General features: G+C 44.2%; 1 long non-coding RNA gene across 1 annotated transcript; it reads left to right on the top strand.

The window, feature by feature from the left end:
• The first annotated feature begins 579 nt into the window (after positions 1 to 579).
• On the top strand, positions 580 to 22,102 carry LOC144819714 (uncharacterized). The gene is made up of 3 exons (XR_013607530.1): positions 580 to 647; positions 14,430 to 14,570; positions 22,068 to 22,102. It is a non-coding gene; the product is annotated as an uncharacterized LOC144819714 (long non-coding RNA).
• Positions 22,103 to 22,577: the final 475 nt, after the last annotated feature.

Genomic DNA, 22,577 nt, shown 5'->3' with positions numbered 1-22,577 from the left:
AAAGAACAGATAAGTGCAACCTATCCCTAAATGTGTTCCTGACTAACCCTTAATCTATTTAGAAATTCTCTTCTAAAAGTACCTCTTGGATCCGGGTCTTTAGCTTCCAGGTTTGGAATGTGTTACTGTTCTGGGATGTGCTTTTTATTACTGTAAAACTTCTGTAAAATCAAACGAATATCATTATCAGAATTACCAACATCTAACATTCACCTTAATATAACTAAAGCCTAAATTCGTAATAGCAAATTCACTTTTCACGCATTTCCAGCCTTTTTTATAAAACAAATACTGTACTTTTACATCAAAATACAGCAGGTAATTTGTGCAAGTCCTTGATTTACTGTTTGCCTTGCTGTCAATGGTTTCCTCTGTTCGATTCTTAAAATGTTCCATGTAAAACAATGTTCATTTCACAAAGTTCCACAAAGTATTCTTGTAACAAAGGGTTTGAACCACAAAGTTCGTGGGAGATATCTTGTTCCAAATTGTCTTTACATGAATCCAGAAATCGCCGACAAAGTTCTTTCAGGTAATAAAAAGTTTTGCACTTACTTGTTGCTGAAAAGGGATACTTATCGCGCCCGTTGAAGCCAATGAAGGTCTGGAGAGAGCAGGAGTGCCAGCGCCGAAGGATCTGTTCTCAGGTAGGTGGGAGGTAGACGAGCACAAGCACTGGGTGAGACTCAGGGGCTGCCTTTTATAGACAGGGCTTGGTGTGGTTCGAAGAGCTGGGTGTCGTTCGAAGAACTGGGTGTGGTTCTCACAAGCAGGTGTGCAGAGCTTCAGTTATTATGCTAATGAGTTGAAGTAACACATGGCCTAGGGAGGAGTGCTCTAAATAAGCCTTGGTAAAAGGAAGGTCCAATGTGCAAACAAGACAGCAATGTCCAAACTTGTGAATATATTGAGCAACATACACAGAAGTCTTAGGGAGGGGCTGCGATAACAAGAAAGGCTTTCAATAGTATGTTTAAAGAGAGCTATTACAGAGACCACTAGTGCAATGAGAGGGGACATGCTCTTTGCTGTGCACAAACCCTAACACTCATATATATAAAAAAGGAAGAAAAAAAGGAAGGTTAGGGCCTGGCAAGTAGTGGCACTTGCCAGGTTGACATGGCAGTAGAGACTGCATGCAGACACTGCAGTGGCAGGTCTGACACCCCTATGAAAGGCTGCTTGTGTGGGTGGAACAATCCGTGCTGCAGGCCTACTATCAGTAGTTGACTTACACACCCTGGGCACACACAGTGCACTGTGCTAGGGACTCAGTAGTAAGTCAAACAAGCCAATCATGGAAACTCCAATCCATATGCACACTTTACATAGGGAGCACTTGCACTTTGGCAATGATCAGCAGTGGCAAAGTGCCCAAAGCATCTAGACCAGTAAAACTAAATCCAGCATACAGCAAAAATACAGGATGCAGAGGCAAAAAGACAGGGTAAAACCACCCCAAGAATGCCAGGTCTAACAGTATGGAGGTTAGACATTAACATTGGCAAAGTATATTGCATACACTGCACGGTAAAACAGCTTAGTGCAAGTGTAAGTGTATGCCATATCTTTGACACTGTTTGTTATCCATTCCTTGCTTGTTTGCGCTGGCAGCTGCAGTGCTGTTTACCACTGTGACACAAACAAAATGCCCATGAAGACGTTGTTATTAGTTGAGATAGGAGATGTGTTGTGTGTATGCAATGTGATGTGTTCTTGCTACACAGTCTGGTCCATTGATGAGAGATAGGGTTTCTCTCAATTATTTTCCTGTTGTTTACATTGTGTGCTATTTTAATTAGTTGTGTTATGTTAAGCAGCTTTATCTAGCATGACTATTGCTGTACTACTGTCTGTGATTCATTTGCTTGCTCATAGAAGTGTGTAATGCCCTCTCACCTCTTGCCCATGGGAACACCTTCTTTGACACAGAGTTCACAACAGGGATGACTTGCTTTCTCATTGCCTAGTTGTAGCTGTTCAATATAACGGTTATATTTACAAACCCCTATTGCCACCACAACATCCCCTTTAGTGACTTTGTGGTGGCGATAGGGGCTTTGCCTTATTTACAAGGCAGTGTTAAGCCACTTAATGTGGCTTAACGCTGTTTTGTAAACAAGGCACCCTTTTACGCTATACTTTGCGTTTAAAGGGGAGGGCAATGGGTGTTGTGGTGGGCGTTCCACCGCAACACCCATTGAGTTTTACGCTGCCCCCTATTTACAAAGGTGGCGTCAATAGGAGGCAGCGCCAAAATTAAGACCAGGGAAAACCTGGTCTCAAACAGGCGAAACAATAAGAAAAGCTTTATTTCTCTTTGTTTTTGCTGTTTCTATGTGTGCTGTGCATCACACATAGAAACAGCCAAACACCACTGACATTTTGCGACTTCTATGTGAGCACACATACAAGTTACAAAATGGCATTTAAAGAGTGTTTATGTGCAGGAAGGAAGACCTTCCTGCACAGAAACAATCTTCACCTCAACGCAGACACCCTTGCACTATGGTGCAAGGGTGCCTGAGTTGGCACTAGTCTGCTAAATTTAGCGCCAGCTCAGGGGGAAACGCAGGGCTGCACCATATTGTTGTAAATATAGTGCAGCTCTACGTTTTTGAAGTGGCGGAGCTCGGCATTAACCCCTTCCGTGCTGCCGTCGGCCAATGGCCAACGCAGCCCCGCCCGTTTGTCAGAACTGGGGCACTGCCGCGAAATCGCGGCAGCGGCAAATGGGTTAAGCCAAGGAGGCTAACGCCACGCTCCACCACTTTGCTGTAAATATGCTCCGAAGTGTGCTTACATAAATGTCCTGGACAATATCTGGATGTGCACATGGTTCATCATGATGTTTGGTGTGCCACTGTGCATCGGTGATTGTAGAGGGCTGAGCTAACCTGAATGTAGAGCAAATTGTTGGTATGTGCTTTAGTTTGACATACACAACCAGGGTAGGGCTCGGAACAGCAACCAGCCCTGGCAGGTTGCTGATCTACCAGCCCTGGGAGTGGGTGGGTGTGCTAGCAAGAAGCACCACTCCCGCTTTTCTTACAGGGTGACGAACCAGTCTCCAGTCACAAAACCGGCTCCCGGGGGCACAAAGTCGGCCCCCATCCCTCCGGCTCACCGGGGAAATGCCCAATGCCCGCAAAAGCCCCGAACACAGCATCCATGTTGTTCAGGCTCAAACATAATTTATAAATGAAGTATTTGCCTGACTGAGCTGACACCATTGGTGTATTGTGGATGTGTTATCTTGTTGTGTGGAGTGACATTAGGTTATGTAATACATATGTCACAAACCTTGCAATGTAAGCTGAGTTACTCCCTTTGACAATATGTGATACAGGTTACAGAAACCAATCATGGTGTTTATGAGGATGAACCCTATGCTTCTGTATCCTCAGTTGAGATTCTGGAGGGTGGTACACCACTTGAACACTGTGAAATGGATGCACTACATTGGAGGTGAATATTGAGGTTGTGGTCTCAAGATATCTTGAGTGGTGAGGGCTAACAAATTGTCCATGGAAGACAATGTTGCCATTTGCAAAGTGTGGGATATGTGCCCATTAGGGACATATGGCTTACCCAGCTACAAAGGTACATAACATCCCCTAGAGCAGCACACACACTTTGTTTTTTAATAATGACAGAGGGATCACTTTAATAAAATTATTCACTCTCCCTCCTTCCATTTTTTAATACACTCTTTAGGACTTCACTGCCACTTACACCCACGCACCCATGCGGCTTCATCAAAAGATCTTCGATAAAGAGACCCTTCGGGTGACCCATAGGGCCCGACGAGTGCCGGCCCAACGAGGAACAAAGCCCAATGATGAAGCATGACATCCTTTGGGGTGTGTGAGGGCAACCAGAGGAGGACAAACTGTCCCTACAGATAGAGTAGCACATGACTAGAGTACTCCCTACTTCCACCTCTTTCTCCTTTAAGGAACAGTGACTCCCTTTTGGTATAAGTCTTTGTAGTTTGTTGCCTTACTGATTACCTATTGGTATTTGAAACACTCAGCATTATTTCTTCACATCACCAGGTAGTGGGACAATGGCCAAGTCCTCAACCATAGCATCATGCTAGATGACAGTCTCATCCCATGAGACTGGTTTCTGTGACCCACAATGTCTTACTGAATGTCAACATGACCAACGGCAGAGCATAGGATAGCACACGGTATACCTGGTTAATCATGGGAGATTGTGACAGTTGTGTTTAAAATCACAGTCTTAAGTGTCATCTGTGGCAAGGAGAAACTTAACAGTGCCAACATTTTACATTAGACTACGATTGTGAATAAGTGAGTTTAGGAACTGTGACCCACAAAACAGGAATTATGAGCCCTTGATGGATAACCTTTTGTTAGTTACAAAGCCATGGCAACAGCAGGACAGAATTATGACAGACTGAAAATGAGTGTGTAATTGAAGCAGGATAGACCTTGAGTGCACATGCAACATAGGTCATTGTTTACTAATATGAGTGTGAGGGATGTAAAGACTCAAGTTTGGAAAATGTTTTAGGTAATACACATCTTAGTAGAAATATGATTTTATGTGATAAATTAGACTGAGTAAGTTGGAAAGCAGACCAAACAGATTTAACATGGAACTGAGTGATGGGTGGAAGGTCAAGGGAATGAACGTGGGTAAATTGAGATTGGATGAATAGAAGGAAAACAAAAGTTCATGAAAGAAGGTAAAAATTGATGATGGAAGAGCTGGAAGTAGATTATCCGACAGGACAAGCCAAAGTAGAAAACAATGATACATTTTGAAGCAGCTTAAGAAAATTGGAACGTGGACAAAGAGGAATGCAGGAAGCTAGAAGGTGAATACAATGTTGAGGGAATGGACCAAAGTGAGGCATGACTTGAAAAGGTTTATGAGGCACATGGGATTGGAGAAAATAAATCAAATGTTGTTAAGACATCCATACTTGAATTAGTTAAGGTATGTAGTAAGCAAATGTCACTGCTGAATGTGCACTTTTAGCACATTACATGAAATGTACAGCAGCAATATACATCATTGTGAAGCATTGGACTAAGGGGAGCTAACAGCACAGGCACCTGAATGGGAAGTGTTGAACTCAATGACTTTTGGAAGATATGTATTCCTTGAGTGACAAAGTGGGTTGTAAGTCAATTTCCAGCCTACTCCCTTGGTGGGACTAGTTACATATATGTTGTACTTTGACATTATATTATTGTGTATTACAGTTGGCACAGAAACAATATATGCACAATGCTATTTCCAACAATTGCAATTTAAAATTGTTGACCTACATGATTGAGTGGCTTGAGGTGTGTGGTGTGTTCAAGTTGTACTTACCAGCAAGCAGTGAATTTCCATAGGTGCCATTCTGGAACTGCTGGTAGATGACAGATTGGCGGAAGATAAAAGAATCATGGACACTGCCAGGGTACTTGGACACAACATTCAGTAACTCACCAAGATGGTAAACTATTGCCTGCCCATTCATGGAGTAGGTGTGCTTCCTGTTTCAGTAGATGTGGGAAGTTTCCACAGGTGGCACAAGTTGCACATGGGTGCAGTGCATTGCCCCCAAAACATGCAGAACACAAGCAATGGCATAAAAAGCTTGCTTGTTGGTGAGATGTTCTTGCGCAGTGTTGAGGAAGTGGAGATACAGAGACGTCAGGCTGATGATGGCATCTAGGATAGTGGGTAGGAACCTGGAGAAGGATGCCTGGGAGACTCCAGCCACTCTGGCGGTGGTCGGTTGAAAAGTCCCTGAGGCCAGCTTATGCAGCACAGTAAGTAGCTTTGTCTGTGGAGGGATGTTTGTGCTGCGCTGAGATGTGGCCTGCAGCCTTGGCAAAATCTGGTTGAGGAGGTGTAGAATGCAGCCCCTTTTTAGCCTGTAATGGGCTATGACCTCCTCTGGGTGGTGGTGTATGAGGGTGATCCTCTGCCAGTCGATCCGCTCTCTTCGGCGGCACTGCCTCTGTGATGGTGGTGGTGGTGGTTGTCTTCTTGGTGCTCCGTTCTATGTCAATATTTTTCAAAATACTTCAGTGTTGCAGGAAGTTCAAAATGACAACCGCAAGATGTAGCATCCAGAATACCTGAGAATGTTCCTTGTCTTTTATTTTTCTTTGTTGCAGGTTCACAGTGAAGATGTGCGGGACGTGCCGACCTAGGGAGACTGGAATATCAGCAGTAGGAAGGTGGAGGCAAGGAACTGTGGAAAGTCAGAGACTTTCCAGCGCCATCTGGAAACAAGGAAGAAGGAGAGACGCACAACCAGAGACCTTTGTGAGGAGAGACGCCCAGTCTGGAAGATTGTCGCTGAAGACAGGAGACGCTCAAGTAAGGTAGCGTTGAAGAGGGCAAGCGCGTGCAGATAATTTGAGTGTCTTCTATAGTCTAGCGCTCGAGCTGCCACACGTGGAGTTGTGCTAACAACGTGACACCATCAATTAGGCCATCTGTGCCGATTGTGTGGACATGTGCCATGGTTGCGAATGCAACATGCTTAATGTCTTTTGTGTAACTAATGTCACTCATGTATACAATCATTGTTGGACATATCAGAGTGCACAAACATGTAATTGATGGAACAACAACTGCCACCAGGGTTTACTCAGATCAGTAGTACACATGATACATTGGGACAGTTAAACCACCAACATGCGGGACAGTTCAATAATACTAGCACTATTTACACTCCAGGTTGGACAAGCATGAGTGTGCACAATGTGCAAGAACAGAGGGCAGCAGGGTCATGGCAACCACCACCACAATAGTGCCGTAGAAGGGAGCGGATCTACCGTCAGATGATCACCCTCATTCACCTCTGGCAAGCGGAGGTCATAGCCCATTTAATGCTAAAGAAGGGGCCCATTGCCTGCCTCCTGAACCAGATAGCGCCTGGCCTGCAGCCCATATCCCAGCCCTGCAATAACATCCCACCACAGACTAAGCTACTCGCTGTCCTCCACATGCTGGCATCAGGAACCTTTAAACATACCACCGCCAGAGCGGCAGGAGTATCACAGGCATCCTTTTCCAGGTTCTCCTCACTGTCCTGGATGCCAACATAAGCCTAACAGCTAACAACGACTTCTCCAAGAGCATATCAGGAGTGTTATAGAGGAAATCTGCACAGCTATTGCCAGTACAGACACAAAATGAATGGATACCAAATAATGTCAGAGCTATGGCCTACACTGGCCCCAAGGTGTCTTGCATTGCAGTTTACGTAGGATACTTGTTTAATGGTTCTGTGCAACCTCACAACACATCTTCTAACTTCTGTATAGTGGCCCTACAGTGGACACTGTGCACCACCATGTGTCGAAAAACATCTCACAGGGTCACATACATCCACTTTTATGCCCATGTTTATGGTGCATGCCTTTGAGCTGGTGCCAACAAATCTGACCAATGCCGGCACACTTGAGCCTTGAAGCAAAGCTGACTGTGCAGCATGGTTATTTATTCTGTACATGAAGGGACACCTTACATCACAAAAAATTCTAGAAAGGGGATTTGCCTGATCCATGTGTTCAGCAGCATTCAGCACACATGGAATGAGCTGAAAGGCAGGAGAACTAAGTACATGTCTCCTAGTCTTGCCTGTCTGTTGTCAAATTTTCAGAGCTGTCAAATTTGACCCAGCCCCAGATATGTGAATCTGGAGCTGCATCAAAAGCTGTGGATGTTGTGGTGGAACGTCCAACACTAATTGCCCACCCCTTTGCTGTAGTGGACTGCATTTGTAAGGCAAATATGAACAGTGGCATAACAAAACTTGAGGGCCCCCCCTGCAAGGTAGGTGGAGGTGCCCCCTCCAGGCTCAATCAGGAGCTCCCGGGCCGGAGTACTGTATTGAGGGGGCCCACTGGAGTTTGGGGCCCTCGCACCGCGGGGGCTGCAGGGACCAGTGTTACGCCCCTGAATATGCAACAAGGTGGCATAAATCAAGGTTAACTGGCTTTACGTAACTCTGTAAATATGGGGATGTTTTTAACACCACAAGAACATAAACAAAAGTGATGTCCCATTGGTGTTTGGACTCTGTATGCATGCCCTCAAATCTTAACTACAAGTAGTACATGCTTGGCTGACCCGAGTGTGTGTCTCAACCCCATGACAGTGGTAGCCACCTTACTAGAATGGGGTAATTACTTTCCAAATATGTTGTCACACATACAACATATGGAAAACAGTGTAACTTGTACCATTGCATGCATTGCCAATCAAACATTGTGAAGTATGGTGCAGCATGCATCTGTGAAGGTTTGCATGTTGAGAGTCCAGACCAATTTTGAACCAAAGACATCTGACCAATGAAGGCCACATATGTCACATGTCATAGCCGTAGACTGTTGCCAAGAATGCAACTGCTAAAACAATGCTACAAATACAGGTCGAATACCACTTAGCATTAATTTATTAACCTCATTACGTGCTAGTGTGACATTTTCATCGCCAAAATAAAAAAAAACTCGCAAAGTACATGAGTTGTCAAAGGAAACTCAACTCTTAACCGTTTGTGACAAAAAAATTCAACCAAACTACACTGGACTTCCACCTCCGGGCTGCAATGCTGCCTGTCGATTGCTCGCCAGTTTCAGCTAAGTTACAGCGCTTCTTGCAGTCAGTCTATCACTTTACAACGCAGCCCTGGTCTCACTGATGCCGCTGAACGACCGTCACTGAGCCGCTCCCTGCACCACGACCTGAGGGCACTGCACGCTACCCCGATGCACTTCACACCACAGCCCGATGCCTGCCATCGCCAGCGCTCCCGACTTCAACCGCGAGGAATTCGATATGCAACATGTGTGACTTCAAGGGCCCGATGACTCCTGCACTGACCTCTGAAACTGACGCCAGCCTTTCGGGGCTCATTGAGAGGTCGCTGACCCTGCATTTCTAAAGGTACTGTTTTGCGGGTCTTCACGACACTGTAGCTGGCCCACGACACCGCATTCAAGCCAGAACTGTTTGGATTTGCTATTCACAACACCTTGATAGCCCGAGGGGGCGCTATCGACTTCAAGGAACTATATTTCAAGTCTATTTTGATGTCTGAAGATTACTAAGTACTGTATTGTGGAATTTGTATCATTTTGGTCTTGTCTTAAGTATATAAAAATATTGGATATTTTTCCAAACTGGTGTGGTGTCCTTTTGAAGTGCTTTCACTGGGTTACCGTTGGTTATGTGCAAATGCTTTACACACTGCCTCTAAGATAAGCCTGACTGCTCATGCCAAGCTACCAAGGGGGTGAGCAGGGGTTATTTTAGGAGTGCAACTCCCTTATCCTGACTAGAAAGAAGGGTTCCTACTTGGATAAAGGGGCAAACCCTTGATAACTAGAGACCTCCATTTCTAACAGTTATACACAGTGTTTGTAATGCAAGACCTTTCCAAATGTGTCTTTACAATGACACGAGTCAGCTATGGAGGTAGTATGACCCGCAAATTCGGAAAATAAGTGTATGGCTGGTGCAAGATGCATCCTTGCACTGAATTGATGAATCCTTTAGTGACTCAACTATCCTTTGATTCTTCAGCCTCCCCATCGTCAAGTTGATCCTGATCACCATTGTCATGTATCTGTGTGACATTTGTCAGAAAACACTATTCCAGTGCAACAGATTACACAGATAGATTGTTTGTCAAAACTTTGGAATAGATTTGAGCAGTGTGGTCCCAGCCACACCGAAGCACCATACACTTATTGTCTTGACTCCTAAACTCTTATAGGAAGATGGACCCAATAGTGCTTAGGGCACAACACAGCAAGCACATTGTATTTCACGATGATCGCCCATATGCATTCTGCAGTTCTGATGCACAAAACATTTTAGCATTCCTGGTCATGGATTAGTTGGTGTCATATACTCAGCTAGGTGATCACTCTGTGTGACCTTATTGGTTGAAGCACTTAAGTTTACCTGATTAATTTATTTTAGTTTTAAGAGTTTTATATAGCGCAAACTAGACCCGGCACATCAGGTATCAGATCGCTTTAGATAAGCACCAGTTTTGTTATAGATGGACACGTTCATTTTTGTTAGGCACGGGGAGATTTAATGATTTGCCTAAAATCACAGGATGTTGAGCGTCGTTGCCGAGACTTGAACCCGGTTCCCCAGCTTACACATCACTAAAATGCCATTGGCGCGGTCCTGCGTAATACCGCAATAGTGTCATAGTCAGGATGTATGGGTACCTTTATGCAAATTTCTCACTCATCATCCTTACGATCACATAACACATGGCAATAGCTGTATAAGTTACTTTTAATTGTGCATAAATATAGTTAAATTTAATTGTCTGGGTGTACAAGTTTCAATGTGTCAGTAATGGACATGAAAGCAGATTTTTTTGACTCTGTGAGTTTTGATCTACACATGTTAGTGCAAACTGCCCATTTTTGGGACACCATACATTATTTATTATCTGTGCATGTAGTAGGAATGGGGGTCTCTGGTTGGCAATAGTTTGCACCTTTGTCCAAGTAGGGACCCTTGCTTCTAGTCAGGCTAAGGAAGTTACGCCCATAGACAACCCCTGCTCACCCCCTTGGTAATTTGGCACCAGCAGACAGGCTTATCTCAGAGGCACTGTGTCAAGCATTTGTACACAAATACAGTAATACGGTGAAAACACTACAAATGGACACCACACCAGTTTAGAAAAATAAGTAATCTAATCTAAACCAAACAAGACCAAAACGGCAAAAATCCAGCATACAATAATCAAAATATGCACTTTGTAAGAATAACCTTAAGAATACGGGGGCATATTATCAAGGCAGGTGATATGAGATTATTGTCACTTTTGAGGCTGTTTTCGGCTGCAAAGCGGCGATAATTTTATCGCCCTATTAGCAAGCTGTCGCTAACAGCAGTTAGCGACAGCTTGTAGGCGATAGCGAGCAGTTTGGGGCCCGCTTTGCATGTCCGCGATATTTATCGCTAATGACATGCAAAGTGGGCGTACCCAACCTGTTAGAGATTGAAAGCAGTTGCTAACATTGTTATCGCCTATTATCAACGCAGGCGTAGCGACAAGAAAATTCGCGCTAAGCGTAAATATCGCTGAAAACTAACGCCTCCTCAGACCAGTTCTTAGCCTGTATATCCAATGGGAGGTGGATATTCAGGCTAAGTCCCTATTAGCGATAATGCCTGAATATCGCTGGATTTCCAGCGATATTCACGCATTTCGCCGATATCGCCGGATATTTTATCGCTTTGGAGATAAACGTTGCTAATAGCACGTTATCTCTGCGATAAAATCCGGCGATGCGCAGCGATAAAAAAAATCGCTAAGCTTATTTAGCGATAAATATCGCTAGTTGTTGATAATATGCCCCACAGTTCTTGAAGTCAGTAGCTCTGTCTGGGGCTACCGCAGTGCTGAAATAAAGCAATTGCAACAGTTTCGGTCAACCGCTATGGTGCGGACCGGCATCGGTGTCAGAAGCCTTGTAAACAGTACCTTTTGGTCCGGCTGACCACATTGGCGCGGGCAGGGCCGGACAGGGAACCAAAACCGGCCCTGGCAAAGTGCTCGGCCTGCCCCCAATCCCCCACACCCCATCCCGGGGGGTTGGGACTTCCGCATACACAGGCGGACGCGCGGATAGCAGCACAACTCGGGCTGCGGAGAAGGAGTAATACTCTGCTCCTTAATTGTTGGTACTGACCAGGTTATCTACTGCTGACTACATTCAGCGTTTTTTTATATATAACCCGACAGCCGGGACGGAAGTAGAACGGGCGGAGAGCAAATAGCCATTGGCAATAATTTTGTAAACACTGCCCGTGCGGAGCCCTGATGAAGTCTTGGGCAAAGTACCCTGACGAAACACGTGTTGGCTGGGCATTGTGAATAAACCTGAATTGAAGAAATACATCAATCCAGACTATCTCTGCATCTATTATTGTAATTTTGTGTTTTTTGTACTTTGTATTGAACACAACAATAAGAAGACGTGTGCACAGATTCCCATTGTATCATTTGTTTGTGGATCTAGGTCCCATTGGAGGTTGTGGGTTCTCCTCCTTTCTGTGGCACCATCGGATTTAGCATTAGAGTGACAGATTTACGTTATACTCGGTGGGCGCCATATCTGATCTACCACTAAAAAGCCCCTTCTTTTGTCTCCAAACTGTTGCAGTTTCGGTGTGAATTGGAGTGGTGTGGCATACTGTGCCTTCAGGTCGCAGTGCAGACAATGACTCGGTGATGGTCGTCCAGCGACATCGGTGAGACATGGGCAGCGGTGCAAAGTGGGACAGTGCGAAGTGGGGCAGTGCTCATGGCAGTGCTGACAGGTGGCGGTGCCGGTTGATGAGAGCTGGCGTCAGTGGACCCAGACTGCAGGGGGGGATGGGGCAGTGTGTCATGTGACTTACAAGTGGTACCCCCATACTGCAGTGCAGCAGTGATGTCAGCTTGCAGCGGCGTCATTGGTGAGACCAGGGCAGCAGAGTGAACCAAAGCGGTGCAGTGCCCATAGGTCACGGTGCAAGTAGCGGCTCAGTGGTGGCAGTAGTTTTTGTCAGTGAGACCGGGGTTGTGGTGCGCAGTGTGGCGGTGCCCTCTGCGGTGTCGAACTGCAGTTTTCCTTTGTGGCAAATGGAACGCATGGTCCCAGAGGCAGTACTCAGAGGAAGGTGAAGTCTTTGCTATTCCTGAGACTTCTTGAACAGGGTGCAAGCTCTACTTCAAGCCCTTCGAGACACTCAGCAGAAAAAGTTTCACAAAGTTCAGTCCAGTCCTTTCTCTGTCCAAGACAGAAGCAGCTACTGCAGGCCAACACAGCAAAGCACACAGCAAAGTGGTAGTCTCTCCTCACAGCTTTGCCAGCTCTTTTTCTTGGCAGGCCCCAATATTTATACTGTCTTTCTTTTTGTTCACTTGTGGCAGGAAGGCCCTGTGCTCAGTCTAAACCAGTTCTGTCCTCTCTGGTCCAGCTTCCTGGCAGGAGGTGGAGACAGCATTGTATAAGGCAGACCAGGCCTATTCAGGTGCAAGGAAATCTCCTACCTCTACCCTGAATGCAGCCCAGGTCTATTCAGTCCAGCGCTGACTTATCCAGGAAAGGCAAGACACACCTCAAACCCCCTCCCCCCCCAGTGGCTGCCTGAGTAGAATGCACATCCCCAGCCCCTGTCCCTCCAAAGCCAGACAGTCAATCCACAAACCAGCAGAAGCACACAGGATGTCTAAGCAAGTAAATACCCACTTTCTAAAAGTGTTTTTTTCAAACACACAATATAGAAATCCTCTTTACTAAAAGATGCATTTTTATACTCTGAGTTCAGGAATACTAAACTCAACTTTCTACCTTGTCCCAATGGGAAGTTATACTTATAAGATGTTATAAATAAACTCCCACTCTATCCTATGCGACAGATAGCCTTTTCATAGTGAAAAACAAAATACACTGTAATTCACTATCAGGACATGTCCCCCACACTAATACATGTCCTACCTTACACATACATTGCACCCAGCCCACAGGGCCTACCTTAGGGGTGACTCGCTGTCAAAGCCTAGCTCACCTGAGTTTCTGTTCAGTTCTGATGGAGGTTGAAGACAGTCCGACCCCACCCTGAAACTGCTTGTTCCAGCACACTTGTTTTAAACAGTGCACTAAGAACCAGAAGCTCAAGGGAAGGGGGGAAGTGGATAAAATAAAAAAAGAGAGACAACACCGTTCTTGCGTTTCCACTGTAGAAGTGCTGCTAAAATCTGCGGCCCTTTCTGACTTCTGTAGAAACTGGTGCCTAATGAAACATAAACAAAGAACAGATGAGTGCAACCTATCCCTAAATGTGTTCCTGACTAACCCTTAATCTATTAAGAAATTATCTTCTAAAAGTACCTCTTGGATGCTGGTCTTTAGCTTCCAGGTTTGGAATGTGTTACTGTTCTGGGATGTGCTTTCTATTACAGTAAAACTTCTGTAAAATCAAACGAATATCATTATCAGAGTTCTCAATATCTAACATTCACCTTAATATAACTAAAGCCTAAATTCTTAATAGCAAACTCACTTTTCACACATTTCCAGCCTTTTTATAAAACAAATACTGTACTTTTACATCAAAATACAGCAGGTAATTTGTGCAAGTCCTTGATTTACTGTTTGCCTTGCTGTCAATGGTTTCCTCTGTTCGATTCTTAAAAAGTTCCATGTAAAACAATGTTCATTTCACAAAGTTCCACAAAGTATTCTTGTAACAAAGGGTTTGAACCACAAAGTTCGTGGGAGATATCTTGTTCCAAATTGTCTTTACATGAATCCAGAAATCGCCGACAAAGTTCTTTCAGGTAATAAAACGTTTTGCACTTACTTGTTGCTGAAAAGGGATACTGATCAGTCTAACCTTGTCCTCTTTCTCTTTTGCAGGTCGATTGCAGTGGACAGAAGAGGGGCTGAGGCAAGAAGGAGCCGGAAACCGGAAGAAGGAAGAGCCAGCAGCCGCGCCCGTTGAAGCCAATGAAGGTCTGGAGAGAGCAGGAGTGCCAGCGCCGAAGGATCTGTTCTCAGGTAAGTGGGAGGTAGACAAGCACTGGGTGAGGCTCAGGGGCTGCCTTTTATAGACAGGGCTGGGTTTGGTTCGAAGAGCTGGGTGTGGTTCGAAGAACTGGGTGTGGTTCTCACAAGCAGGTGTGCAGATCTTCAGTTATTATGCTAATGAGTTGAAGTAACACTTGGCCTAGGGAGGAGTGCTCTAAATAAGCCTTGGTAAAAGCAAGGTCCAATGTGCAAACAAGACAGCAATGTCCAAACTTGTGAATACATTGAGCAACATACACAGAAGTCTTAGGGAGGGGCTGCGATAACAAGAAAGGCTTTCAATAGTATGTTTAAAGAGAGCTATTACAGAGACCACTAGTGCAATGAGAGGGGACATGCTCTTTGCTGTGCACAATCCCTAACAGTCGCCCCCTCAAAGGCCCTCCTACTGGACGGGGTTTCCCTGGATTTTTTAGATAAAACTGTCTAATCAAGCGTGGGGCATGTACATAGGACGCTGGTTCCCATGAATTCTCAGTTTCGTCATATCCTTTCCATTCTACTAAATAAAACAGACGTCCATGAATTCTTTTTGCGTCTTTTATGCTTTTCACTTCATATTCTAGATTTCCCTTAATTGGTATGGGTGGAGGTGGTGGTTCGGGTCGGGTATTTGGGTTGTACGGCTTAAGCAAGGACACATGGAATGTAGCATGTACTGGGTATTCTTTTGGTAAGTCCAATTTTACTGTTACCGGGTTTACCATGGCAGTTATACTAAAGGGTCCAATGAAACGTGGTTGCAGCTTTCGGGATCCCTCTATATTTAGGTTCTTTGTGGAGAGCCATACTTTGTCACCGATTTTATACATTGGGGACTCAGATCTGTGTTTGTCTGCCTGTCTTTTCATGCTTTCTTTGTACTTTAATAAATGTTTCCTGGCCTTGTCTTGTATGTCACCTAATCTCGTTAGTCTATCTGTTACTGTAGGCAACAGGGAATCTTCTAATAAAATGGGTATAGCTCTCGGATGATACCCCTGCATGAAATAGAATGGTGAGCAAAGTAGAGCTGCATGCTCAGTATTATTATAAACAAACTCCGCTACAGGGAGAGCTTCCAACCATTCACTAGAATAAGCAGCCAATAAACAACATTTTTTCCAAAATCTAGAGTTGAACTGGCTACCTTGGTCTGACACCACTTTACTTGGCAAACCATGTAAACGCACAATTTCTCTTATGAAAATATCGGCAAATTCTACCGCAGTTGGCCATTTCCTTAATGGTACAAAATGTACCATTTTAGACAAAAAAAATCCACTAACACTGTTGTGAAGGATTTTACTGGTGGTAAACCTACAATAAAGTCTACACTCACAGTGTGCCAAGGTTGTTTGGGTGATGGCATTGGTATTAACAAACCGTCAGGGGCCTTATGAGAAGATTTAGGTCTTGCACAAACTGGACAGGTCGTGACAAATTGCTTAATGTCCTTACTCATATTATCCCACCAAAAGTGTTTTTGCACATTTTCCAGGGTTTTTACCCCAGCCAGGATGACCTGCCAACGGTGAGGCGTGATGCCAAATTATCACCTGTCTTTGTAATTCTGTGGTGGGCACTAACAGCATGTTGTTGTGATACAATAAACCTCGTTGTATTGAGTTATGGGAATCCTTTAACCAATCTTGAGGTGCTATTTGCATGTGTGCATTATATAGATATGTGATGAAATCCTTCTGTTGTACTGGTGCCAAACGTTTTTGGGGAGGAATAATGGGTTCTCCTTTTTTGTCTTGTTTCATGTCTGAGGTATGTCCGTATCTAGATAACACATCAGATTGAATTTGTTGTACACCTGGTCTATAGGTTATAACGAAGTCAAATGTACTAAAAAAATGTAACCAGCGCATCTGACGTGGAGTTAATGCTTTTAGTGATCCAAGAAACTGTAGGTTCTTATGGTCAGAAAAGATGGTAACAGGGTACTTGGCTCCCATTAACCCCTTTGGTGCTCATGACGAGCTCAGCTCGTCATAAGGTATACCTCTAGGGCACCCATTTCTTTTATGGCCCGGCACAGCAGAAGAACATCTCAAGCAGCCAAGGTGTTAAATGGTGCCTCCATTCAGAAAAGGCTACTTTGAAGCTAATAGTTCTCTTTCAGCCACAGTGTAAGTTTGTTCAGCTGGTAATAACTTTTTGGAATAGAAGGCTATAGGATGTAATTGGCCATCTACTGCATCTCGTTGAGAGAAGACTCCTCCTAATGCTACTTGTGAAGTATCCGCTTCAACAAAAAATGGCAAGTCAGGATCAGGATGTTTCAGAATTGGGGCTGAAGTGAACTTTTGTTTCAGAAGTTGAAAGGCGTGTGCCGCCTCATCAGACCAAATAAATCGTTGCCCTTTCCGCAACAAGGTGATTATTGGGGCTGCAATGTCGTCAAAATGAGAAATAAACCTCCTATAAAAATTGGCGAAACCCAGAAATTTCTGAACATCCTTCACAGATGATGGTTCTGGCCAATCAGTAATAGCACTTATTTTCTTTTCATCCATAATTATTCCTTGAGGTGACAGGCAGTATCCTAAAAAGTCCACTTTGCTGACATTAAAAGTACATTTTTCTAGTTTAGCAAAGAGATGATTTTCTTTTAACTTTGATAATACTGCACGAATATGTTGGGTATGTTCTTCCGGGTTCTTAGAGTAAATGAGGATGTCGTCTATGTATACTATGACACAAACGTCCAGGAATTCGTGTAGGACCTCATTTATAAAGAATTGAAAGGCCGCAGGGGCATTACACAACCCAAAGGGCATTACTGTGTACTCAAATAGACCAAACTTTGTCTTGAAAGCTGTCTTCCACTCATCCCCCTCTTTTATTCTGACCAGGTGGTAAGCTCCCCGCAGATCTAGTTTAGTGTATACAGTAGAATGTCTTAATTGATCCAACAACACAGGTATTAGAGGAAGAGGATATTTATTTTTTTATTGTAGCCTTATTTAGTCCTCTATAGTCGCTCACGCGCGCAGAGATATACCCGGCTTCGGGATAAAAAAAAGTGGAGATGACACCGGAGATGTGGAATGTCGGATGAACCCAGACTGTAGTAGGTCGTCTAGGTAGGTTCTTGAATATTTGGTCTCTTCGTCAGTCAAAGCATATACTCTGTTATTAGGTAAAGGGGCCCCTGGGATAAGATCTATACGGCAGTCATATGACCGATGAGGGAGCAACACACTAGCCTTCACTGGATCAAAAACGTCTTTAAAGTCAGAATATTCAGGAGGGAGACTTGGTTCGTCTTGTGTAACACTAGCACAGTGTATTACTGTTCTCTGTTCTGTACCTGCTTCTTGATAGCAATTGGTTCTACAGAATGAGGAATCCAAAGTAACTGTTCTGTTCACCCAATCAATTTTTGGGTTTTGAGTTGTTAACCAGGGTAGCCCGAGAATCAAGCCAAAATTAGGGGTATCTATCAGATCAAAGCTAATCATCTCTGGGTGCTCGTTTTCACAGACCGTGACAAGGGGACTTGTTCGTTTTGTGATTAATCCAGAGGTCAATTCTGACCCATCCACTGCACATACTGCTTCTGGACAAGGCTTTAGGCAAATAGGAAGACCTAATGTGTTAGCTAACTTATTATCCACAAACTTTTCCTGTTGCTCCTGAATCCAGTAGGACAGGGAGAGAATGTCTAACTTGGGTAGTAACAATTAAAAAGATCTGAATTATGAAATGTCTAGGTATGCGCGGTACCATTAAGGCTGCAGAATTAGAGGTTTGATTAGGATGTTTTCTCGAACAAGTAACCTCCCCCCTTGTCGAGCTTAATCGTTTCCCGACTCAGTTGAGGAGATAGAGGAAAAAGTACCCTTTAGTGAAGTTTTAGGTTTTACTGGACATTCTCTGGCAAAATGTCCTGCCTTGCCACAATAAAAACATAATTTAAGTTTTCTCCTTCTTTCTTCTTCCTGTGACGTGAGTGGACCTCTGACTGTTCCTATTTGCATAGGCTCAGGTTCAGGGAGTTTATTATCTGTGTCTTTCTTCTCATGTCTAATAAAAGTTAACCGCGATTCCAGTTTCGATTTATCTCCCTTTCTTTCTCCTAGTCTGTGTTCCAATTTTATGACTAAATCTACAATGTCAGAATATTCTTCTGGCAAATCAACGATATGAGCCAACGCGTCTTTTAACTCGTCTCTCAAACCTTTATAAAAAAGGTAGACACGCTTTTCTTCTGGCCAACGTGTCTCGGTGAGTAAACAATTAAAACTAGTGAGATAGGTCAATAAATCCTTGTTACCTAGTTTAAGATTTAAAAGCTCATTATCACTTCCCTGCATAAAAGTGTCTTTTGCAAAAAGGCTGGTCATAGTACGTTTAAATTGATTCCAATTATGGAGGATGGGATCATCTCTATCCACGAAAGGAATTGACCAATTGGCTGCTGTACCGCCCAAATAAGACAAGACGAATGCCACTTTCGTAGCCTCAGTAGGGAACTGTTGTGGTTTACAAACGAAGTGTAATTGACATTGATTGATAAAAACATGGAATTTGTTACTATCTCCATGAAAACGTTCAGGTGCTGCTAAAGGCACAGCATTAGGAACATTAACAGTAACCTCAACTGGGGGAGGGAAAGTTGTATGTTTTGCTCGCGCCCCTGTCTCTGAGGAGGTTTTAAACAAAGGCGTAAAAGCTGTGTTCCACTGGGATTCCCTAGGTTTATACCTGCTCAAATCCTGTTTTAAAAAGGTGTTTTCCAACTTTAATTTCTCTATTTCCTCTTGCATATGTTGCAAGATGCCAGACACTGATTCATTATGGGCCAAGTTCTCGTTTAGGGCCTGCGCCATATCCGTGGCGTCAATGCCCTCTGTTTCTTCCCCGGCATTCATCGTCCAACAGAACTGAATATTTTAAAGGCTTGTGCTTCTGTCAAAGCCCAGCTCACCTGAGTTTCTGTTCAGTTCTGATGGAGGTTGAAGACAGTCCGACCCCACCCTGAAACTGCTTGTTCCAGCACACTAGTTTTGAACAGTGCACTAAGAACCAGAAGCTCAAGGGAAGGGGGGAAGTGGATAAAATAAAAAAAGAGAGACAACACCGTTCTTGCGTTTCCACTGTAAAGTGCTGCTAAAATCTGCAGCCCTCTCTGACTTCTGTAGAAACTGGTGCCTAATGAAATATAAACAAAGAACAGATAAGTGCAACCTATCCCTAAATGTGTTCCTGACTAACCCTAATCTATTTAGAAATTCTCTTCTAAAAGTACCTCTTGGATACTGGTCTTTAGCTTCCAGGTTTGGAATGTGTTACTGTTCTGGGATGTGCTTTCTATTACTGTAAAACTTCTGTAAAATCAAACAAATATCATTATCAGAATTACCAACATCTAACATTCACCTTAATATAACTAAAGCATACAGTCAGATTGCTCCACTTCATCAAATGCATCGATCGCTATTCTTGCAGAATGGCCTCTCTTGAACCCTGACATGGTTCAGAAGTTGCTGAAGACAATTAAATCAGGCTCACCTAAAGACCCGCTGCCATGCACTGTTTTAAGGTTGCTCAGTGGCAATGTTTTTGAAACCATCACTGATCTTCTTAACTCATCGCTGACTGAAGCAACTGTACCCAGTGAATGGAAACACGCTATGATCCATCCTCTTTTAAAAAAAGCCGGAGCTGACCCTAATCTGCCATCCAATTTTCGCCCTATTTCATTGCTGCCCACCTTTGCCAAAATATTAGAAAAGCACGTCCACCGTTGCCTCACGGATTTTATCACCACTCACGACCTACTACCTTCCCATCAGTCGGGATTCCGTTCAGGATTCTCCACCGAGACCACCCTGTTGGGCGTCACCGAAAACATCCGCCGTTTGGTTGATCAAGGCGAAACAGTAGCACTTGTGCTGCTTGACCTCAGCGAGGCGTTCGACACCGTGTCGCACGTGGTCCTCGCCCAGACACTCCATTCCATAGGCATCAGGGGCGCGGCTCTCGAATGGATAAAATCATTACTGAAAGACCGCACATTTCAAATTTTTTCACAAACCGCCTGTTCTGATATCATGTCATTCAAACATGGAGTACCACAGGGCTCTATTTTTAGCCCGTTACTCTTTAATGTTTACATGAGCCCCTTAGCAAAAATAGTGGAGGAAACAGGACTGCTTATGTTTTCGTATGCAGACGACTCTCAGCTGCTTTTCTCTCTTTCATCAGCTGACCCGAACACTTCCTCCTCGCTACAGCTCGGACTCAGTAAAATCTCAGAATGGATCAACAATTTTTTTTTAAAATTGAACAGCGGTAAAACGGAACTAATTTTGTTGGGAAAGAACAACGGGCTATTGGGCCCTCAACATTGGCCATCTGAAATGGGTACCCCCCCCATCCCTGTTACACATGCTCGCAATTTGGGCGTCATCATTGATGACTCGCTCAATTTACACAAACAAGCGGTGAAAACTTCGGCTACCTGTTTCACCATACTTAAATGGCTAAAAAAGATCTGCTGGATGCTACCCGAAAACACCAAAAAGACTGTTGTCAATGCTTTAGTAACATCAAGGCTTGACTACGGAAACGTTCTGTATCTGGGGGCAAATAAGATCACAGTCCGTAGATTACAGACAATTCAGAACGCTGCAGCAAGATATTATGCAAAATTCCCTTTGCGAAGCCCACTACAAAATACATAAGAAAGCTCCACTGGTTAAAGGTCGAGAACCAAGTTAAATTTAAATCTCTATGCTTTATGCACCGAATTTTCACCAATAACGCCCCCAAATACCTGCAAAATCTAGTGCGTCCCTATCGTCCCACCAGATCTCTTCGATCCTCTATGGCTAATTTTTTCGAAATTCCAAAGTTCAGATTGTCACGCATGGGTGGCAGGTCCTTTTCATTCCTAGGACCATCACTTTGGAATTCAATGCCGCTGACATTACGATCGGAGCTGAGCTATGTCAAGTTTAGGAAAGCCTTAAAGACCTGGCTATTCGACATCTAGCAGGCTATAGCCCACTATTATTGGATCTGTTGCGCCGGGAAACCCTTTGTTGGGTAGCTGTGCGCCCTATAAATGTAATAATTAAATAAAAATAAATACATTCTTAATAGCAAACTCACTTTTCACAAATTTCCAGCCTTTTTAATGAAACAAATACTGTACTTTTACATCAAAATACAGCAGGTAATTTGTGCAAGTTCTTGATTTACTGTTTGCCTTGCTGTCAATGGTTTCCTGTGTTTGATTCTTAAAAAGTTCCATGTAAAACAATGTTCATTTCACAAAGTTCCACAAAGTATTCTTGTAACAAAGGGTTTGAACCACAAAGTTCGTGGGAGATATCTTGTTCCAAATTGTCTTTACATGAATCCAGAAATCGCCGACAAAGTTCTTTCAGGTAATAAAAAAGTTTGCACTTACTTGTTGCTGAAAAGGGATACTGATCAGTCTAACCTTGACCTCTTTCTCTTTTGCAGGTCGATTGCAGTGGACAGAAGAGGGGCTGAGGCAACAAGGAGCCGGAAAGCGGAAGAAGGAAGAGCCAGCAGCCGCGCCGTTGAAGCCAATGAAGATCTGGAGAGAGTCCTTAGGGGCGACACCGCCGGTGTGTGAGTAGTGTGCGACCCCACCCCCATTTGTAACTTTAAAGCTCCCTTGAGCAGCGGGCTGACGAGCCTGGGATCCCGCACCTACGCGCCTGAGTGGTACTATACCTGGCAGATATTGGCAGCCATCGGCAACCCCAGTACACGGCCTATCCCTGCTGATGAGGGGTAATACCCCGAAACACGTGTCCAGGGATGGCGAAGACAGCGAAGATAGCAGAAGATCGAAAGATGATGCATCGCGAACACTTTACTACATTGACCAGAGTCCTTAGGGGCGACACCGCCGGTGTGTGAGTAGTGTGCGACCCCACCCCCATTTGTAACTTTAAAGCTCCCTTGAGCAGCGGGCTGACGAGCCTGGGATCCCGCACCTACGCG

Source organism: Lissotriton helveticus, chromosome 2_1 (assembly GCF_964261635.1).
Source record: "Lissotriton helveticus chromosome 2_1, aLisHel1.1, whole genome shotgun sequence".
Classification (NCBI taxonomy): Eukaryota; Metazoa; Chordata; class Amphibia; order Caudata; family Salamandridae; genus Lissotriton; species Lissotriton helveticus.
The sequence above is the reverse complement of the archived record's forward strand: the minus strand, read 5'-3'. Positions and strand labels throughout refer to the sequence as shown.